This window comes from Amphibalanus amphitrite, unplaced genomic scaffold, assembly GCF_019059575.1.
Source record: "Amphibalanus amphitrite isolate SeventyFive unplaced genomic scaffold, NRLGWU_Aamphi_draft 000020F_arrow, whole genome shotgun sequence".
Taxonomy (NCBI): domain Eukaryota; kingdom Metazoa; phylum Arthropoda; class Thecostraca; order Balanomorpha; family Balanidae; genus Amphibalanus; species Amphibalanus amphitrite.
The window spans coordinates 85234-91332 of record NW_024881516.1 but is presented as its reverse complement, the minus strand read 5'-3'; positions in this window follow the sequence as shown (position 1 = coordinate 91332).

Below are 6099 nucleotides of genomic sequence, written 5' to 3'. Positions count from 1 at the left end.
CGCTCTCGAACCCACGCCGGTCTCTAGAAGCCCATGCTACCCTCAGAGGGTTCCGCGCCGGCTTCTAAGGGCCACTCCTACCTCAGGGGGCTCAAACATGCATAAGATCTGAAGTATGGCTGCCGAGGCCCTCGAAGTGGCCTCTAATGGCCCGACGCCAGCCTATGAAGGCCCCGTGCTGGTTTCTGAGGGCCCAGCACCAGCGTCTGAAGTCAGATGACAGCTGGCCCCACGCTGGGTTCACGCTGGTCACAGAGGGCCTCACACTGGCCTCAGAGGGCTCCACATTGTCTTCAGAGGGCCCCAAGCTGGTCTCAGTGGCCAGTGGGCCTCAAACTGACTTCAGAAGGCCCCACGCCGCTGGGCTAAGAAGACCCCAAGCTGGACATAGACAGCCCCACACTGAACATGAGGGTCTCACACTGGCCTTAGAAGGCCCCACTGTCTTTAGAAAGCCCCACAATGGACTTAGAGGGCCTCACGCTGGCCTTAGAGGGCTCCACGGCTGGCCATAGAGGGCTGCACGCTGGCTCCTTAGGGTTCGAACTTCCACGCCAGTGTCAAAGGGTCCCACGCCCAAGTCTAAGCTTCTGTAGGACCGCCGAAGCGGCCTCTGAGGGCCCCACGCTAGCCTCTGGGGCTCGGCCTCAGCCTCTGAGGGCCCTGAGACGGCCTATGAGGGCCCTACGCCGGCCTCTGACTTCTGAGGGCCATCAAACGGCAAATTTAAGATAGTTTGACGTAGTTGACTTTATTCAATGACTTACTGATGTAATGACTTTATTTAAGTTTGGGCCAGTACTTCGGATAAGGCCCTGAATGTCGCTTCTCTTGGGACACCCAAGCATGCACGTACCCAGGATTTCGTCCAGGAGGGGACAACCTGGGTTACCTGGGGGGCCACTGTCAACCCAGGCAGGGACGTATCCAGAACATTTCGATGGGGGGGGGGGGAATTGGGCACAGTGGGTCCGGTCCCCCTTGCGGACGGGCCCCTCTGTCTGTCTGTCTGTCTCACTGTCTGCCTGCCTGTCCCTGTCTGTCTGTGTAAGCCCTGAGAAAATGTGGAAAATTGGCAGATAAAAGTATCATTTTGCCTGAGAAATGTGCATAAAATGCACGGGTTTTTATCAAGAAGCGAAGCGAGCGAGCCCCTCAGAGTCGCCGATGTTGGTCCCTCAGACGTGTCTGTGAAAGGCCGTCAAATGCGCTGGTGTGGGGTCCACACAGGCGCCGTTGTGGGGGTCTTAGGGCTTAGAGATGCTGGTAGGGGCCGTCATAGGCATGTATGGGGCCCTGAAAGTTACTAGTGGCCCTTCATAGGCCGGCAAGGCAACCTCAGATGCCGGTAAGAGGCCCTCAGAGTCGTCGGTAAATGGCCGTTAGATGCGCTGGTATAGGGCCCTCGGAGGCGCCGGTGAGCGGGCCTTCAGAGCCGCCGATGTAGGCCGTTAACCCGCGCCCCACTGGGGGGGGGGCTATTTATAGCCCCCCCCTCCCGTTTTTCTGCAATAACTTCCAAACCGCTTGACGGATCAACGCCAAACTTTCAGTACCTTCGGCTGCATCAATTTGACACCTTGTGTCAAAATTTGAACTTCGTAGCTACCATAGGTCGGCCGGAAATGACGTCAGAGTGACGTCATTTTCGTCCGATTTCGACGCAAAACATTGAACCACAGCAATCGCTCCCAAGAGCTCAGTTTTTAAGCTAGATCCAATTTCTTTGCATGAAAGGACTCAGAATTGACTGCGCTATCAAACTGCTATCTCGGATTTTCAAAGTTTTGAAAATTTCGAAAATTTTATATAATAATATTCAAAATTTATATTTTTATATTTTTTTTCAAAAAGTTTTTGACTTTTCGAAAAAAAACGGAATATATGTGACAGAACGCATGATTATGACTAACTCTAGCAAGTTTTAGCTAAATATCTGCAAAAATGGCCAAGTTATGCGCATTATTGCAAAAAATTCACAATTATTAATTTTTCAAATCAATATTTCAGTACGTATTTGACATCGTACACCAATATAAATGGCACCATCGTGTTCCTGAGCTCAAAATGCATCCAATAGACACCTTTTTTGTTGAAAATTTTTAACTTCAAAATTTGACCTTTTTTGACCTGAAAGTGACCTGACCTAAGCTAAATTCGACTCAAAATGACCTCAAATGACACAGACGACATCAAATTCGAAATCTATGGCCTAAATGGACCATAAAACATGTGTCACGTGACCGACGCATGATATAATATTTCCGTGACCTGTGATGACCTGACCCTGACCTGAAAATCAAAGTACAAGTTTGGTACCCTCAAGGTATCTAGAGCATCTGTTCACGAGTGTGGAAGCCAAAAATGAGCCTGATCTGACTTGTAAGACGGCGGCCAGAGCCCAAAATGTGAACAAGCCAAAATGCTAATAATTTTTACTTTGACCTGACCTGTGACGTCATCGGTGACCTCGAGGTCAATGAAATTAGGTTTCCTTCGACAGTTTTTCCGGGGCTATCAGACGCCGTTTGAATTTTGACGATCGGCCCAGTAGTTTCGGAGTTAGGAGGGGGGGCTATGAATAGCCCCCCCCCCCCCCAGTAGGGCGTGTTATACACAGACCCCAGTGGGGCGCGGGTTAAGAGGCACTGGTGTGGGGACCTTAGAGGTGGCGGTGAGGGCCCTCCCAGGCGCCATTGTGAAGGCCCTCAGAAACACTGGTGTGGGCCGTGGGGGCATAACAAACAGGTGTGGGGCCCTTACAGCTGATCCCTCATTAGCCTTCAAGGACCCTCAGAGGCCGGCAAGGTCCTTCAGAACCTGGGGTGGGGCCCTTCTGGAGATAAGTGTGGCTACATAATAGCCCATGACGTGTTCTCAAAAGCCCCGTGGTGTCCTTTCACTCCTTTCCAGTTGAACCGTGGCCAGCGCGGACCCTCTGATGTCAATTGGCACCGTAGGGCCCCTCGGGCCCGAGGGGACCCTAAACCATATAACGAACACGTATCTCCTCGCCACCTGGCTATGCCATTGAATCCAAGTGATTAGGGGCCCTTTAGGTAATCAGGGGACCCCCTGCAGTCACTTGAGAGGTGACTGCAGTTGCTTTTCAATTGATCAGGGGCCCACCAGGTTACCGTGACCAGGGGACCCTTTGAAAATCAGGTGCCGGTTATACCAGGGGCTCCTCGGGAAACTAAGGGCCTTCATGTGACTGCAGAGGCCCTTCAGATAACCAGGTACTCCCCGGGTAAACATGGGCCCCTCAGGTGACCAGGGCTTTTTTAGATGACTGGGCAGGGGCCATCCAGGGGATCAGGGGCCCCTTGGGTAACTAGGGGCCCCTCAGATAACCAGGAGCCCCTCAGGTAACCAGAGGCCCCTCGGGTAACCAGGGGCCCTCGTAACCAGGGGTTCTTTACCAGGAGTCCTTCAGATAACCAGGGGTCCCTCAGGTAGCCAGGTGCCCCTCAGGCAAACAGGGTCCCGTGACCAGGGGCCCTCAGGTAACCAGGGCCCTCAGCTACCTAACCAGGGGCCCCTCAGGTGACCAGGGACCCCTCGGGTAGCCAGGGGGTCCCTTAGACAACCAGGAACCTCTCAGACAACCAGGGGCCCCTCAGATAACCAGGGGCCCCTCAGGTAGCTAGGGGCTCGTCAGATAACCAGGGGCTCCTCAGGTGACCAGGGGGACCCTCAGGTAACCAGGGGGCCCCTCAGGTAGCCAGGGGCTCTCAGTTAGTTAAAGGCGCTCTGTGTTCGTCACTGTGATAGATATCGCAGCTTTGATATCAGTTTTTCTTCCGAGTAAAAGACGTTCTGTCTAGTACTGCTGGAATTAAGGCATGGAGACCCAGAACGCCTTCGTCACGCTGGTCCCCCTGAGTCATCCTTGGACCTCAGGGGCCCCCGTGGCCCCCCTTGGGTACGTCACTGCACTCAAGTGACCCAAAGGGCCCACTTGCATGTCTGATCCCAAAGGGGGAGGCCATGGCCTCTTGGCCTCCCCCCTGGATACGCCACTGGTCAGTGTTCATTTTATTCAACTTGACAGTCGGACAGTGTAGGTTTGATGCCTTTTTGCCCCATCAACTTCCCCGGAAAAGCTCCACCCATGCTCTCCACCGTGCCCTATCGATCCGCCGCCGTCTTCGACTGTACGCGCAGTGCGCACTGCACGCGCGGCGCTCCCCCTCCCGAGCAGCGCGCTGCTCCCCGAGCAGCGCTGCAGCGCTCAGCTCAGCATTCCCGCGTCGACGGCAACTCCGCGGTAAGACCGGACGTAGCGTAGGTGGTACCGTGGTACACCCGGCGTCGAGAGGAGGCCCAGGCGCATCCAACAAATACTCGCCTTGGCGTGCCCGCATACGCCGGCGCCGGAGCAGATACACAGCCACAGGCCACAGCACAGAGAACGTGGGAAGTTTTGTGGAAGTTTTGGGGCTCGGGAGGTTACAGCCTTGTAAGTTTCATCACCTTGTAAAAGATTCCCTTGAGCAGAGGCGCTGCGATGTTGCAACATTATGGGCTCGTGTAGAGGTTCACTTAGGACGTCGATCATACCTGACCTGACCTGACCTGAAAATGCGACTGGTATCACAAGTTTCAGCTGGAATCAGAAGTAAGGTGTATCAGCTTTTAGCTCTACAATGATTACCTACCAACGTGTTCCGAGCAATGTTGAAAAAATACACTTGGGGGTGCACCTGCCTCCCCTCGGCCGGCGAGGGGTACCTACTGAATGAATATTTAGAATTTGATAAAAGGAAATTGTATCGCTCGCCCACCTTTTACCTACCACGGTTCCCGTATTCTGAATACCACTCCTAAGCCGAGGAAACTACACAAATGTAGAGCAGGTAATTTTATATTCACCAAGAAATCTACTACCCGTACATGTACCTGTACCGTACCCATACTTGTACCTACCTACCGGTAGAGTATAATAACCGATAGGGGTAAAAGCTGAGGGTAACTGCGCCCTCTTACCCCTACCCCGTGATTGTGAATACGGAAAATGCAGAACTATAGGTATAAACACGTCAGGCGTGGCTAAGCAGGTGAAGTATCGAACCCTCGGTACAGTACCTAAATGTGACTGTGAGAGCCAGGGGCCAGGGCCCCGAGTCCATGCAGTGCCGGAGCGACTGCAGTCGCTCCGGCACCCGTGACCCGATGCATGAGACTCCTGACGGGGATGGCTTCGTGATTAGTGGGAGCAACCGCGGCTAGTTGAAGTCAGTTGAGTGGGACGAAGACCGTGTTCGGCTATGATGGGCTTCGGAATAACAAATTTTGGAATCACAATTTATATTGTAGGTACCATTTCAACATTCAGCCCGTAGTTTCCCGATCAGAAAGTAGTAGTCGGGGTGTGCACAACAAATATTGTCTATTACGGACTCCGCCTCCAGTTTTATATCCATCCATTAATAAAATCGATTATCGATTGTTAAAAGGTACAAAACTACCTGAAGGTATATGTCAGGAGTCAGGACTCAAGAAATACATAGAAAAGCTTCTTTGTAATATTCTGCATGTTATTTCACTTAGCGTGCTCATACTAAAAAATAAATATTTAAGCAAAATCCATTGAAAATGATTGAAAAATAATTCAGAGACTTAAATAATTTGCAGAGATATACAGACAGTCTGTGTACCTATGATAATTTGTGTGCTGTCTATTAGGGCGGGTCGATGGAAAAAGTTTTCAAGTGAAGAGCGATTTTCCTACGGGCTGATCCATAAAACGGTTAAAACATATTTTTTGCGAATTTTTGAAAAGGAACTGGGCGCGCCGTCCACGGTTTTTCGAGACCACTTTTGCTAATTTTTCTCGTTGTTTGCAAAATTTAGTGGGAAAAATTCGAGAAAGGCACTATATTTACCACTTTCCTAGTTCTACATGCTTACCCCCACCTCTTCACAAAGTTTGGAAACCCCAGTGGCAGAATCGTGCTCAGAATAGCGATTAGCATCGGCGATCTGAGCGCAACGAAACCAGCGCCATCTATTGAGCAAGTTTGGCATAACATTGATTTTGACGGCTTTCCGACCGTTAAAAGCTGACGCAGCCGCTGCCACGTCGGGTATATGGTG